This window comes from Staurois parvus, unplaced genomic scaffold (genome assembly GCF_062004578.1).
Source record: "Staurois parvus isolate SC_StPar_1 unplaced genomic scaffold, SC_StPar_1.0 ptg000667l, whole genome shotgun sequence".
Taxonomy (NCBI): Eukaryota; Metazoa; Chordata; class Amphibia; order Anura; family Ranidae; genus Staurois; species Staurois parvus.
In genome coordinates, this window is record NW_028318463.1 from 105,096 (window position 1) to 121,496 (window position 16,401).

The 16,401-nt window shown below is 46.5% G+C and overlaps 1 protein-coding gene across 1 annotated transcript in view; it reads right to left on the minus strand.

Annotated features, from left to right (window-relative positions):
- The window catches only part of LOC149447898 (microfibrillar-associated protein 5-like), a 41,935-nt gene extending 31,745 nt beyond the window's left edge, over positions 1 to 10,190 (minus strand). The window contains exon 1 of the mRNA XM_089651894.1: positions 10,040 to 10,190. The gene's annotated coding sequence lies outside the window, so the exon portion shown is untranslated. The remainder of the gene's footprint in view (positions 1 to 10,039) is intronic.
- Between the last annotated feature and the right edge of the window lie 6,211 nt (positions 10,191 to 16,401).

The following is a 16,401-nucleotide window of genomic DNA, read 5'->3' on the forward strand; positions in this document are numbered from 1 at the left end:
TTCCTCCCACTGACACCAAAAAATGAGGCACTATTCCTCCTCCTACTGACACCAACAATGGGGCACTGTTCCTTCCACCGATACCAGCAATGAGGCTTTATTCCACCCACTGACACCAAAAAATGGGGCACTATTCCTCCTCCTACTGACACCAACAATCGGGCACTGTTCCTTCCACTGATACCAACAATGAGACTTTATTCCTCCCACTGACACCAAAAAATGGGGCAGTATTCCTTCCTCCAATAGAAAGCCATATTCCTCCCACAGAAAACACAGATTAGGCACCATGCCTTCTACCAACACCAGCATTGGGGCATGATTCCTGCCGCTGATAGAAACAATGGATCACTATTACTCCCACCAATACCAAACTGTTCCTTCCACTGACACCAGCAATGGGGCTTTATTCCTCCCACTGACACCAAAAAATGGGGCACTATTCCTCCTCCTACTGACACCAACAATGGGGCACTGTTCCTTCCACTGATAGCAACAATGAGGCTTTATTCCTCCCACTGACACCAAAAAATGGGGCAGTGTTCCTTCCTCCAATAGAAAGCCATATTCCTCCCACAGACAACACAGATGAGGCACCATGCCTTCAACTGCCACGAGCATTGGGGCATAATTCCTCCCACTGATAGAAACAATGGATCACTATTGCTCCCACCAAAACCAAACTGTTCCTTCCACTGATACCAGCAATGAGGCTTTATTCCTCCCACTGACACCAAAAAATGAGGCACTATTCCTCCTCCTACTGACACCAACAATGGGGCACTGTTCCTTCTACTAATACCAGCAATGTAGCTTTATTCCTCCCACTGACACCAAAAATTGGGGCACTTTTCCTCCTCCTACTGACACCAACAATGGGGCACTGTTCCTTCCACTGATACCAACAATGAGGCTTTATTCCTCCCACTGACACCAAAAAATGGGGCAGTATTCCTTCCTCCGATACAAAGCCATATTCCTCCCACTGACAACACTGATGAGGCACCATGTCTTCTACCACCACTAGCATTGCGGCATAATTCCTGCCACTGATAGAAACAATGGATCACTATTACTCCCACCAACACCAAACTGTTCCTTCCTCTGATACCAGCAATGGGGCTTTATTCCTCCCACTGACACCAAAAAATGGGGCACTATTCCTCCTCCTACTGACACCAACAATGGGGCAATATTTCTTCGACTGACAACAGCGATGGAGCGCCATTCCTTCCACTGACACCAAAGATGGGACAGTATTCCTCCCACTGACACTAACGATTAGGCACTATTCCTCCTCCTACTGACCACAGGTGCTGCTGAACTGTGTGTAATTTTTCTACTATCACAAACAGCCGAGTCTGATGCACCGGAACAAAGCTACCTTCACTAAAAGTTGTTACACAAATGTATAAGAAGATACCAATCAGTTAGTCAGCAAGCAAGCATGTCTATGTTATAAGGTCCTGTAAGGCTACGAAGACACTTCGGACATCCTAAAAGAAATAAGAATAAGATCATTTTCATATTTGGTCTCTAATGATTTGTAATTTCATTCTGGTAAATAATGTTAATCGTCAGATTGTGAAATCTTGTCATGTTGAAATATGGATGTACTTTATTTAGGATAGTTGGCATTAGGGCTGGCCGCTGAATTTACTTTAGCCCATTCTCTGAAGAGTAAGCCACCATTAGCCATTCAACAGGTGATCCTGTCACCTCCTGAATATCTGTTCTTTTTGGGTTTTTTTTGCGAAACAGCAATTTACAGTGGGACTATGGCATTTGGCTTGCATTTGCAATATGAACCCATTGACTTGAATGGCTGAGTATGATAGGTGGTGCCTGTCAGTTCAATATGCCATGATGAATTTGCTGCAATTACTATGGTTCAATTATGAATGAACATAGTGAGTGATCAGTACCAAGGGGGCTGGTAAATGTGGCATATTTACTAGACCCTCACCCCACTTTCCATCCTGAAGGATCTTATTGTGTGCTTGCAGCTGCCAGTGTGAAAGAGAGTAAGAAAGTCGGCAGCACTGTGGGGGTGGGGGCACACAGGCAAGGTCTGGGCAACAGGGGGAAATGTATGGTGCACAGGGAGGGTGAAGGGTGCGGCATAGAGGGTGGTCAAATACTGGAACTGCTCCCCTTATGGCTCTCTCTCCAGCAGCCAAAAGCCAGAAGCCTTGGTGGCTTTCAGTTGCTGCAGAGAGAGCCATAGAGGGGATCGGTTCCAGTAATTGCCCCCCTTGCCATGCTGATCAACCTCCCTTCCCACTTCCGATTCACCCAGCTGCCTGGGCCCCCCCGGCTGGCCTGGGCCCTGTACATGAGGACTGGTGGTACCTCCTTATCCACGGCCCTGATTGTGGCTGTGATAGGTGAAAAGCCCCCTTGGACTGTATTGTAGACTTTAGGTGGGAGGTTGAGGAGTGTGAAAACTTCAGCTCAACTGGCTGTTTTTCCTCCCTGCCACCTGTGTGAAAGAGGCCTAAAGCCAGCCATACATGGGTCGAATTCCAAAATAATTTTTTTTTCAAAGATCTTTTCTAAGAATTTTCGTTCAAATTTCGCACCATTAGTGGTCCACAGAAAGGGCTGATTTTCATGCGACCATCGAATTTGAGTGATTGGACATGTTGGAAATTTTTTGAAATACTAATTTCTAATCAATGATGGGAGAATCGCACGAGAAATATAATCAAAAAATGAGCGTGAGCTCTGACCTGGGAAGAAAAGAAAATTTTTGGCCATGAAAATTCTTTTCTGTAGAAACATAAGGTGAAATTTGATTATGTAAAGTTAGTTCCATGACACACCCTCTCTATGGACAACAAAGAGCTGTTGCATTTGGCAGCTGCAGCTCTCAATTTACAATCAAAACTAAAGGAAAACGAAGAGACATTTATGAGGGCCAGTGACTGCAGATCAGATTGGACTTACTCTGCAAGCAGGGGCGGACTGACAACTCATGGGGCCCCCAGGCAATAGGGGATCATGGGGCCCCTGTGTCCTTGCCCAAACTCAAAAAAGCCTATGAAAAAGGTACCAGGGGCATCTCATGGGCCCCTTGCTGGCCCTCGTGCAGTGCCCGAGTTTCCAAATGGTCAGTCCGCCCCTGTCTGCAAGTGATCTGGGCACTGAACTGAACCACAGACCAGGTAAATCTACACTTAAGTATTTCTCACTTTTAAACCCCTTTTATTTGACAGTTGCTATTGTCTGTTTTTTTATAAATATTTCTTACAAATGCTTTTCTTTTCATTAAAATAATTTTTAAATATTGGCGAACTGAAGCTCTGAATATTCTAATTAGAATGTAAAGAACTTTAGCTCTGTGAAGATTCTACCATAGTGCAAAATTCTGTAACTTTCCTGTCTGGACGTGGCAGCGGGTGAAAAGACTTTTTTTTTTTAAAGTCAGAATTGAAAGAGTGGATGCTGTGAACAGCGCATGTTTCCATTAAAACACATAGTGGCTATTGTATGTGTGTGTAAAGGGTTAACTGCTCAGTTACCATGCCCCAATGAGGATCACCCTGTCTGCTGGTGCAGATTGTTGTCCCGCAAGGTGGAAAAATGCTCCGCGCAGAATAAAAACCGAGTATATTGCGTGCCAGGCTTTTGTCCCTAAATGCATAGGGACCTAAAATGCAAGTACCATTCACAGCTGTTGGGTGATCTGTATGCAACCTTCTGGCCAGTTTAAGGAAGCAACAGGTAGGCAAGGAGTGTGATTGGGTTCCATATATTTGTAGTTTGTCCAGCAAGTTAGAAAAATGAACTATTAATCAAGTAAGCTATGGCTAGTCTTCTGGAAAATAATATACACTGCTCAAAAAAATTAAAGGAACACTTTGTAATCAGAGTCTAGCATCAAGTCAATGAAACTCCTGGGATATTGATCTGGTCAGGTAAGTAGCAGAGGGGGTTGGTAATCAGTTTCAGCTGCTTTGTTGGTAATGAAATTAGCAACAGGTGCACTAGAGGGGCAACAATGAGATGACCCCCAAAACAGGAATGGTTTTACAGATGGAGGCTGCTGACATTTTTTTCCCTACCCATCTTTTCTTACTGTTTTTCACTAGTTTTGCATTTGGCTAGGGTCAGTGTCACTACTGGTAGCATGAGGCCATACCTGGACCCTACAGAGGTTGCACAGGCAGTCCAACTGCTCCAGGATGGCACACCAATACGTGCCATTGCCAGAAGGTTTGCTATGTCTCCCAGCACAGTCTCAAGAGCATGGAGGAGATTCCAGGAGATAGGCAGTTACTTTAGGAGAGCTGGACAGGGCCGTAGAAGGTCCTTAACCCATCAGCAGGACCGGTATCTGCTCCTTTGTGCAAGGAGAAACAGGATGAGCACTGCCAGAGCCCTACAAAATGACCTCCAGCAGGACACTGGTGTGAATGTCTCTGACCAAACAATTAGAAACAGATTTCATGAGGGTGGCCTGAGGGCCCGACGTCCTCTAGTGGGCCCTGTGCTCACTGCCCGGCACCATAGAGCTCGATTGGCATATGCCATTGAACACCAGAATTGGCAGGTCTACCACTGGCACCCTGTGCTTTTCATAGATGAGAGCAGGTTCACCCTGGGCACATGTGACAGACGTGAGAGTCTGGAGAAGCCGTGGAGAACGTTCTGCTGCCTGTAACATGGTTCAGCATGACCGTTTTGGTGGTGGGTCAGTGATGGTCTGGGGAGGCATATCCATGGAGGGACACACAGACCTCTAGAGGCTAGACAATGGCACCCTGACTGACATTAGGTATCGGGATGAAATCCTTGGACCCATTGTCAGACCCTACGCTGGTGCAGTGGGTCCTGGGTTTCTCCTGGTGCACAACAATGCCCAGCCTCATGTGGCGAGAGTATGCAGGCAGTTCCTGGAGGATGAAGGAATTGATACAATTGCATGGCCCCCACGTTCGCCTGACCTAATTCCAATAGAACCCCTCTGAGATGTCATTTTTCGGTCCATCCAACGCCGCCAGGTTGCACCTCAGGCTGTCCAGGAGCTCAGTGACGCCCTGGTTCAGATCTGGGAGGAAATCCCCCAGGACACCATCCTTGGTCTCATTAGGAGCCTCCCCCGACGTTGTCAGGCATGCATACAAGCACATGGGGGCCATACAAACTACTGAGGACCATTCTGAGTTGCTGCAATGACATTTCAGCAAAATGGACTCGCCAGCTGCATAATTTTTTCACTTTGACTTTTGGGGTGTCTTTGAATTCAGTCCTCTGTAGGCTGATAATTATCATTTCCATCAAACAATGGGGCATCCTTACATTCCTAACACATTACCCCGTCCATGTCAGTATGGATCTCTCCCTCTCTCTTCCCCTTCCCTCTACCCCCCCCCTCCCTCTTTCCCCTCTTTATTTCTCTCTCTCCCCCCTCCCTGTCTTTCTTCCTCTCTCTCCTTCTCCCTCTCTCCCCCCCTTATATTTCTAGTCCCCTCCCTTCTCTTTCTCCCTCCCCCCTTCACTTTCTCCCTCCCCCCCTTCTCTTTCTCCCATTCCCCCCTTCTCTTTCTCCCTCTCCCCCCTATTTCCCCCCCCCCTCTTTCTCACCCCATCCCTTCTTTTTCTCCCTCTCCCCCTTCTCTTTCTCCCTCCCCCCTTCTCTTTCTCCCTCTCCCCCCTACTTTCCCCCCTCTTATCTTTCTCCCCCCCTTCTCTTTCTCCCCCCCCCCCTTCACTTTCTACCTCTTCCCCCCTCTTCTCTTTCTCCCATTCCCCCCCTTCTCTTTCTCCCTCTCCCCCCTATTTACCCCCCCCCCTTATCTTTCTCACCCCATCCCTTCTCTTCTCCCTCCCCCCTTCTCTTTCTCCCTCTCCCCCCCCCCCCCCCCTTCTCTTTCTCCCTCCCCCCATTCTCTTTCTCCCTCTCCCCCCTACTCCCCCCCCTTCTCTTTCTCCCCCCCTTCTCTTTCTCCCTCTCCCCTCCCTTCTCTTTCTCCCTCTCCCCTCTCTTTCTCCCTCTTCCCCCCCTTCCCTTTCTCCCTCCCCCCTTCTCTTTCTCCCTCTCCCTCCTTCTCTTTCTCCCTCTCCCTCCTTCTCTTTCTCCCTCTCCCCCTTCTTCCCCCCCTTCTCTTTCTCCCTCTCCCCTCCCTTCTCTTTCCCCCTCCCCCCTTCTCTTTCTCCCCCCCCCCACTTCTCTTTCTCCCTCTTTCTCTCCCTCTCCCTTTCTCCCTCTCTCTTTTTCTCCCTCTCTCTCTCATACCCTCCCTCATTTTTGTGTTCTTTTTGTTTAATTTATATTTGACTTCATACTATTTCTCTGCTTTCGTCTTATTTGGTTTTTTCTCTCTCTCCATCCCTTTGATTCCCTCTCACTTTCTCTGTCTCCAGCTATACCTCCCCCCCCCCCCCCCCCCGCCCCCACCTCCCCCTTTATCCTGTCTCTCAAGAATCTTCTATCTTCTTTTATTATTATTATTAATATTATTATTATTATTATTATACAGGATTTATGGCGCCAACAGTTTGCTCAGCACTTTACAATATAACAGTAGACAATACAGCAACAATACAGTTCAATACAAGAGGGTTAGGAGGCCCTGCTTGGAGCTTACTCCATCTCTCTATTCCTTTTCTCCTCCCTATACATCCTCCTCACTCTCTATTTTTCTCCTTTTCTTCTGTCACCCCATTCTCCTCTCTCTTCCCCTCCTTTCTCTTCTCTCCTTTTCTTGTCCTCTCTCCTAATCCTCCTTTTTCCGTAATCTTTTCTCCCTTTTCCTCTCTTCCATTCTCTCTTTATTCCTCTGTCTCTCTAGCTATCTTTCCCCCCTTTTCCCGATTCCTCCCAGTCTCCCTTTCTCTCTGTTCTCTCTCTCTTTCATCTCTTTTCTTTTAGATATAAAACATTTGCATAGCTGTCCCTTCCACAAACCTACATGCAAATTTGTTAATTGCAAATGCGGTAAAATCAGATGTTCTCAGGCTGTTGTTGGCATTGTAATCACTAGAGGGTGCTGACTATCATGGGAAATAAGGAAGCTCCACGGCTCCATCTAATGGCCATAATGTGGTATTCACGCATACACACTTTGAAGTTGCAGAGAATATAGCCTCAGAACATTCGATTTTGCTCCATTTTTACAATACGAACATGTATGCATTTGGGATGGAGGAACAGCAATGCAATTTTTTTAATAAATATGTGTTATTTTCCTATATACCAGGAATAATATAAAGGAAGATAGGTAGTCTGGGAGCATTGTCAGGGTAAGGGGTAATATAAAGAAGAATGAGGGGTGCGTCCAGGGGCATTATCAGGGTAAGGAAAGACATAAAGGAAGAAAGGGGGTGAGTCCAGGGACATTATTAGGGTAAGGGGTAATATAAGGAAGGATGAGGGTGAGTCCAGGGACATTATCAGGGTAAGGAAAGACATAAAGGAGGAAAGGGGGTGAGTCCAGGGACATTATTAGGGTAAGGGGTAATATAAGGAAGGATGAGGGTGAGTCCAGGGACATTATTAGGGTAAGGGGTAATATAAGGAAGGATGAGGGTGAGTCCAGGGACATTATCAGGGTAAGGAAAGACATAAAGGAGGAAAGGGGGTGAGTCCAGGGACATTATTAGGGTAAGGGGTAATATAAGGAAGGATGAGGGTGAGTCCAGGGACATTATCAGGGCTCAGGGATAATACAAAGGAGGATGGGGGGGGGGGGGGTGAATCCAGGAACATTATCAGGGTAAGAGATAATACAAAGGAGGATGGGCGGGGGTGAGTCCAGGGACATTATTAGGGTAAGGGGTAATATAAGGAAGGATGAGGGTGAGTCCAGGGACATTATCAGGGTAAGGAAAAACATAAAGGAGGATGGGCGGTGAGTCCAGGGAAATTATCAGGGGTAAGGGATAGTATAAAGGAGGGTGGGGGGCGAGTCTGGAGACATCAGGGGTTAGAATTAATATAAAGGCGGATGGGGTTGGGTCCAGGGACATTATCAGGGTTCAGGGATAATATAAAGGAGGATGGGGGGGGTGAGTCCAGGGACATTATCAGGGGTCAAGGATAAAATAAAGGAGGATGGGGGGTGAGTCAATGAACATTATCAGGGTAAGGAGTAATATATGGAAAGAAGAGGGGTGTGTCCAGGGACATTTTAGGGTAAGGAAAAACATAAAGGAGAATAGGGGTGAGTCTGGGAACATTATCAGGGGTAAGGGATGATAGAAAAGAAGATGTCCAGAGACATCATCGGGGTAAGGGATAGTAAAAAGGAGGGAGGGGGGTGAGTCCATGGACATTATCAGGGGTTAGGGGTAATATAAAGGAGGGTGGGGGATGAGTCCAGGGATATTATCAGGGGTTAGGGGTAATATAAAGGGGGGGGAGTCCAGGGATATTATCAGGGGTTAGGGGTAATATAAAGGAGGGTGGGCAGTGAGTCCAGGGACATTATCAGGGTTAAGGGATAGTATAAAGGAGGGTGGGGGGCGAGCTTGGAGACATCAGGGGTTAGAGGTAACATAAAGGTGGATGGGGTTGAGTCCAGGGACATTATCAGGGTTCAGGGACAATATAAAGGAGGATGGGGGGGGGGGGGGTGAGTCAATTAACATTATCAGGGTAAGGAGTAATATATGGAAAGAAGAGGGGTGAGTCCAGGGACATTTTCAGGGTAAGGAAAAACATAAAGGAGGGTGGGGGGTGAGTCTGGGAACATTATCTGGCGTAAGGGATAATAGAAAGGAGGGAGGGGAGTGAGTCCATGGACATTATCAGGGGTTAGGGGTAATATAAAGGAGGGTGGGGGGGGAGTCCAGGGATATTATCAGGGGTTAGGGGTAATATAAAGGAGAGGGGGAGTCCAGGGATATTATCAGGGGTTAGGGGTAATATAAAGGAGGGTGGGGGGAGTCCAGGGATATTATCAGGGGTTAGGGGTAATATAAAGGAGGGTGGGCAGTGAGTCCAGGGACATTATCAGGGTAAGGCATAGTATAAAGGAGGGTGGGGGTGAGTCCAAGGACATTATCAGGGGTTAGGGGTAATATAAAGGAGGGTGGGGGTGAATCCAGGGACATTATCAGGGTTTAGGGGTAATATAAAGGAGGGTGGGGGTGTGAGTCCAGGGACATTATCAGGGGTTAGGGGTAATATAAAGGAGGATGGGGGGGTGAGTCCACAGACATTTTCAGGGGTTAGGGGTAATATAAAGGAGGGTGGGGGTGAGTCCAGAGACATTATCAGGGGTTAGGGGTAATATAAAGGAGGGTGGGGGTGACTCCAGGGACATTATCAGAAGTTAGGGGTAATATAAAGGAGGGTGGGGGTGAGTCCAGAGACATTATCAGGGGTTAGGGGTAATATAAAGGAGGGTGGGGGTGAGTCCAGGGACATTATCAGGGGTTAGGGGTAATATAAAGGAGGATGATGGGGGGTGAGTCCAGGGACATTTTCAGGGGTTAGGGGTAATATAAAGGAGGATAATGGGGGTGAGTCCAGAGACATTATCAGGGGTTAGGGGTAATATAAAGGAGGATGATGGGGGTGTGAGTCCAGAGACATTATCGGGTTAGGGGTAATATAAAGGAGGAGGATGTGGGTGAGTCCAGGGACATTATCAGGGGTTAGGGGTAATATAAAGGAGGATGGGGGGGTGAGTCCAGGGACATTATCAGGGGTTAGGGGTAATATAAAGGAGGATGGGGGGGTGAGTCCAGGGACATCATCAGGGGTTAGGGGTAATATAAATGAGGGTGGAGGGTTGAGTCCAGGGGATTCCTCTTTCCCTCAGTCTCTCTTTCCTGCTTTTTTCCACTCAATCTAAGTGTCCTTTACCCTCCTCCTCGCTCTCTCCATCTATAGTCCAATCTCTCTCTCTCTTTCCTCTCCCTCTCTCTCTGACTCTTCCTTTTCAATATCATCTCTCCTTCTTTCTATCTCTCAGCTTTCTGATATGGTCCCTCTCTTCTTCTCTCTTCTTCTCCCCCATCAGTCCCTGCCTCCCTCCATCCTTCCTCCTCTCTCCCAGGGTATCCCCCAGGTGATAATGACACTTACTTCTCTCCTGCTTGAGTCCCTGGGTCTGGTCCTCTGTCTCAGCTGGTCCCTCTGTACGGTTCTCTCCTCTGTCCCCTTCTCTACTCCCCTTTTCTTCCCCTCATTTTTGTCTTTTATCCAGTCTTTCTGGATTAAAGGCCGCACCCAAAGACGTAAAATATTTGAGCAGCTGGGCAGCTGTTTGGCCCTCACACAACGTCTGCTCATGCTCATTATGATATGTCACAATATATAGGGAAACAATATCTCAGTGTACATTGAACTGTGACACCTGCAGGATATGAGCGATCATCCAGCACATCAGAGAACCAGAGGATGAGGACAGCGGAGGCTGCACAGTACGGTGTGGTCATTAATTCAGATGTATTGCAACTCAGATTCACTCATACACAATGATGGTCTTCATGGATGGAATTCAACTGCTTTCCAACTAGCAAATTATATGTCAGTTCATGCAGTTCTCTGAGATCTGGGTTAAGCTGACCCACTAAAAGATCTTTTTGATAAATATTGGCAAAATAATTGTTTTTCAGCTTCACAAAACTTCAAATTACTTTACATCAAATTGTGGCCAGTGTTTTCTATTTTTTTCCCTTAAATCTGGGAATGATGTCATGTGAGTTGTTTTGACATCTCATGCCGCACCTATTTTTTAGAAATCCGCCAATCCAAAGAGAGGATTTCTGCATGCTAAGTTGCCAGATGTTTTCTGCTTTTACTTCAGAAGCTTCACCCACCCGCAACATGGCAACCTATGACATGCAATCCCAACCATTTCTTACATTCCTATTGTTTCAGAACTCCGAGCTGACTTGTAATATAAACTGCTCTACTGGATTCAGCTATATTTGTGACTAACTACTACTACATATACTGTGAATTGGACAAATGAGAACCTTCACAGGCATGGTCTACTAATGGTCTACTGATGGTCATGGTCTACATGGTCTACTGATGGTCATGGTCTACATGGTCTTCACAGGCATGGTCTACTGATGGTCTACTGATGGTCATGGTCTACATGGTCTTCACAGGCATGGTCTACTGATGGTCTACTGATGGTCATGGTCTACATGGTCTTTGAAGGCATGGTCTACTCCTCTCCTCTACTTTATGTGTTAGTCAGCTTAGCAAAAGTCAGTAAACCTAAAAGTTAAATAATGAGAAAAAATATTAATGATATCTTTAACTAAGGCGCTGTCTTATAAAGATGGAAATTGTGTTTTTTTTTTTTGTTTCAAGAGAAATACCTGGATCTTACATAGGTACATAGTTAGTCTGGCTGAAAAAAGACAAAAGTCCATCCAGTTCAACCGTTAAAAAAGAAAAATGTATAGTCCTACACCCACAGTTGATCCAGAGGAAGGCAAAAAGCAGCAGCAAAGCAGGATCTAACTTGTTCCTGCAGGGGAAAAAAATCCTTCTTGATCCCCCAAGAGGCAGTTGGATATTTCCTGGATCAACTTTACCTATAAATGTCAGTATCCAGTTATATTCTGTGTATCCAAGAAACAATCCAGGCCTTTTTTAAAGCAATCCACTGAGCTGGCCAGAACCAACTCTTGAGGGACTCTATTACACATTTTCACAGCTCTCATTGTGAAGAAACCTTTCCGTGTTTGGAGCTTAATTTTCTTTTCTTCCAGAGAGTGCCCCCTTGTCCTCTGTGATGACCTCAGAGTGAATAACTCTACACCGAGCTCACTATATGAACCACTGATGTATTTATACATGTTGATCATATTGCCCCTTAATCTCCTCTTCTCAGGAGGATCTTCTCTTGGATCCTACACGAGGGTTAGGATTGGTGTTAGCTAGCTAAGCTTGCAAAAGTTGCCTAAAAACACAACGATGCTCATGCCGAAGGTGCAGGATTCTGATATATCAGACCATAGACCCAGCATGCTACAATAGAAACTGCCAAGGAGTGCTCCTTGCAATGGCCTCTCTAGTGGAAACCAGTAACTAGATACATTGAAGTGGAGCACCAGTCATCAGTCTTGTTAATGGTTATTCCTAACTATGGGTTTGTCTTTAAAGGTGGAAAATAATATTCTGCAGTGGTCTCCAAAAGAAATATTTGGATCCTTGATGAGGGTTAGGATACGTATAAGTTAGCTAGACTGGCAGAGGTTGCTCAGAATAGCAAAAAGTATGAAGATAGGTTCTAGCCAAAGCTGCAGGATTTGGAAGTACCAGACCATAGTCCCCTTGAGGTTTTGTCATCCTACCGCAGAAACTGCCAAGGAGTGCTCCTCGGAATGGCGTATCTAGTGGAAACTGGTAACTAGACACAATGTAGTGGAGTACCAGCCATTAGTCATGTGTATTGTTGTCCTTAAAGCAGAACTCCAGTCAATGATTTTGTTTTACCATGCAGTTGTGCTGTGCCCCCACTACATGGATTAGCTCCTCATTTTTTCTAGGGGTGAGGACTAAGCTCATACTCATCTGACCCACCGATCCCACAGAAAACTGCGCTTCTCCACAGTCCAGCGTTGGACTGTTCCTGTCTATGGAGCATGCATTGAGCGTGCTGATGTTAAGAATAGTCCATTTACAAGGCTGCTGGACCACAGAAGGGCATGAGCCGAAAGGACCGGTCTTGTGCGGGAAGGATCTCTGGGTCAGGTGAGTATATCTTCAGTGTCCTCTCCCCTAGAATGGAATGAGCATTTTACCCGTGCAATGTGAGCACAATGCCACTGCACGGGCAAAAAAAAAAAATTCCTGAAATTCTGATTTAACTAATGGACTGTCTTATAAAGGTGGAAAATAATATTCTGCAGTGGTTTCCAGGAGAAATATTTGGATCCTAGATGAGGGTTAGGATCTCGCTGGCAGAAATTGCTCAAAAGTGCAAGAAGGAGGAAGATAGGATCTCACAAAAAGGCACAGGATTTGGAAGTCCTCTTGAAAAGTTGGTATCCTACTGTAGAAACAGCCATAGAGTGCTCCTTGGAATGGTCTTTCTAGTGAAAAAAAGGAACTAGATACACTGAAGTGAAGAATCAGTCATTTGCTATATCCCAGATTGTCTTTAACTAAAGCACTGTCTTGTGATGGTGGAAATAGTTATTCTTTAGTGGTTTCCAAGAGAAATGTTTGAATCCTGGATTCTAGATGAGGGTTAGGTTAGGTTTAAACTAGCTAGGCTGGCACTGGTTGCTTAGAATCAGCATCATTACTATTATTATTATACAGGATTTATGGCGCCAACAGTTTGCTCAGCGCTTTACAGTATAACGGGAGACAATACAGCAACAATACAGTTCAATACAAGAGGGACAGGAGGGCCCTGCTCTTTGGAGCTTACAATCTAAGAGAGAGGGGCTAGTGGTACAAAAGGTAATAAGGATGAACTGATGATAGAAATAGAAGATTCGGTTATCGGCTGAAGGCAGAATAGGCTTCCCTGAAGAGATTGCATAAAAGTTGGCAGAGTAGGCGATAGTTGGATAGATTAGGGTAGAGAGTTCCAGAGGATGGGGGAGGCTCTGGAGAAGTCCTGGAGATGACCATGGGAGAAGGAGACACGGAAGCTAGAGAGCAGGAGGTCGTGAAAGGAACGGAGAGGACGGTTTGGGTGATATTTGGAGACAGGATTGGTGATGTAATTGGGGACAGAGTTATAAATGGCTTTATACGTTATTGTTAATGTTTTGAATTTTATTTGTTGGGCAATGGGAAGCCAGTGGAGGGATTGGCAGAGAGGGATGGAGGACACTGAGTGGAGGCCAGTGGAGGGATTGGCAGAGAGGGATGGAGGACACTGAGTGGAGGCCAGTGGAGGGATTGGCAGAGAGGGATGGAGGACAGTGAGTGGAGGCCAGTGGAGGGATTGGCAGAGAGGGATGGAGGACACTGAGTGGAGGCCAGTGGAGAGATTGGCAGAGAGGGATGGAGGACACTGAGTGGAGGCCAATGGAGGGATTGGCAGAGAGGGATGGAGGACACTGAGTGGAGGCCAGTGGAGGGATTGGCAGAGAGGGATGGAGGACACTGACTGGAGGCCAGTGGAGGGATTGGCAGGGAGGGATGGAGGACACTGAGTGGAGGCCAATGGAGGGATTGGCAGAGAGGGGTGGAGGACACTGAGTGGAGGCCAGTGGAGAGATTGGCAGAGAGGGGTGGAGGACACTGAGTGGAGGCCAGTGGTGGGATTGGCAGGGAGGGATGGAGGACACTGAGTGGAGGCCAGTGGAGGGATTGGCAGGGAGGGATGGAGGACACTGAGTGGAGGCCAGTGGAGGGATTGCCAGGGAGGGATGGAGGACACTGAGTGGAGGCCAGTGGAGGGATTGGCAGGGAGGGATGGAGTACACTGAGTGGAGGCCAGTGGAGGGATTGGCAGGGAGAGATGGCAGATATGGAACGGTTGGTAAGGAGGATGAGTCTGGTAGCAGCATTTGGCAGTAACGGGCTAAAGCCCCACATTATTATTATTATTATTATACAGAATTTATAAAGCGCCGATAGTTCGCTCAGCGCTGTACATTACAAAGGGGGACAGAACATGTGACAGAACAATACCAATACAATGCAAAACATGAGGGGATTGAGGGCCCTGCTCTTTCCAGCTTACAATCTAGGAGGGAGGGTATTCTACAGTAGAAGGAAGTCTACAGTAGAAACTGCCAAGGACTGCTCCTTGGAATGACCTCTCTAGTGGAAACCAGTAACTAGATTCAGTGAAGTGGAGTACCAGTCATTAGCTATGACCATGGTTGAGGTCAGACCAAATGGTTGAGGTTGAGGTCAGACCAAATGTCATATCCAGCTAGGTGGAGCACCAAAGGATGAGAAGGAATCAAAGTCAAGAGAGAGTAGACAATGGTTACTGCAGGGGGGGCCACCTCAGCCAACCAGAAACACCAGGCCAAGAAGAAAAGTTGCGGTTGAGGCTTAGAGGGGACACAGTGGATCTGCACTCGCTAAGGACTAACGTTAGACAGGGAGCCGTGGGCATGTGAAATCAAAGTAAAAGCAGATCTAACTTCAGAAGTGACGAGCACGTGCACAATTAGCTCTCTGTAACCCATGACGGCTCTTGTTATACTGACAACACTAGACACACCAAACTCAACTACTGCTAGGAAACACCACTTTCCAAATGTGCAGCATTTAGGGACTGTTACCGCAGAGCCTGTACCGGTCTACTACACTCCCAGGCAGGTCCGACTGTTCCTACTGGATACAGGAAATTCCCTTCAATATCACTACATGCTTGATCTCTCTCCCAGGGGCCCCTCTACATCTCTATATCCCGTGACTCCTGGCTAAGTCTCTAGGCACTCTGTGCTGCAAGGTCGGTTCCAGTATGTGAGGAGCCACTTGCTAGTGAAGGGGCCGAACATGACACCCCTTCACTACCAGAGTGACTGTCACCCTTGTCTGTCACCCATTTCCTGGCTGGCTTTAACAAATACTACAAATACCGATGTCCCTAGCAATGGCTATACAGCCTACACTAGACAGCATCCCTCGTGCTGGACTAAAAGTACTGAATAAACTCCAACTCTCTAGTTAGCCTCGTTCTGATACGCCAGGCATGGACCCCTTTAACCTCCCTAGCGGTCTGATTATGTCAGTATTTCTGTACTTTTTTTGCATGGAAATATGTTGTTTTTTTATTGTAGGCCTGTAATTCTTAGGAATAACTCACTGAAATCTGTCTGAACAAGAGTCTAGTAAACATCCCGGGTAGGATAAAATTTGAAACACGAAATCATGAATTATAATATAATAAAAAATATAATAATATAATAATAATAATACATTTAATTCAATAATATAATCAAACCAAAAACACTGAAATGTGAAATAGAGCGCCAAGTTCGCACATCGCTGAGCTCAGTCGCAGAATCGTTTTCAGTGTCTGATGAGGAATTTCCCCCACGAATCATTATCACTCAATTCTGCAAGTGGTTCTGATTTACTATCGCTGTTCTCTAGCCGGTCTAAAACCACTTTTGACCTAAAGGGACGCTTTTTGGACACCATGGACGTTTCTCAGTTTCCAGGCAGAAAGAACAGTAAAAATTCAGGCAGGGCGCCGGACAAAGCACTCGGGACAAAATGTATGTGAAATGGTTTGATACAGGAATGTTATACTATGTGATTTTAGTGTATTTAGCGAATGTCATTTTTTGACATTTTTTAATTTCCGTTCCATCCCCGTATGTCCCGACGCTCGCAGGGGACGGAACCTGTAAGACAGATGCCGGAATCGGCCGGAGGACATTGCCGGGGACACTGCAGGGGGGACATCGCGGGAGCGCAGGACAAGGTAAGTGATCGAGGGATCCCGGAGCAGCGCTGCAGCGTATTCCAAAGTGTAGCTCGGGGTTACCGCTTCTGGA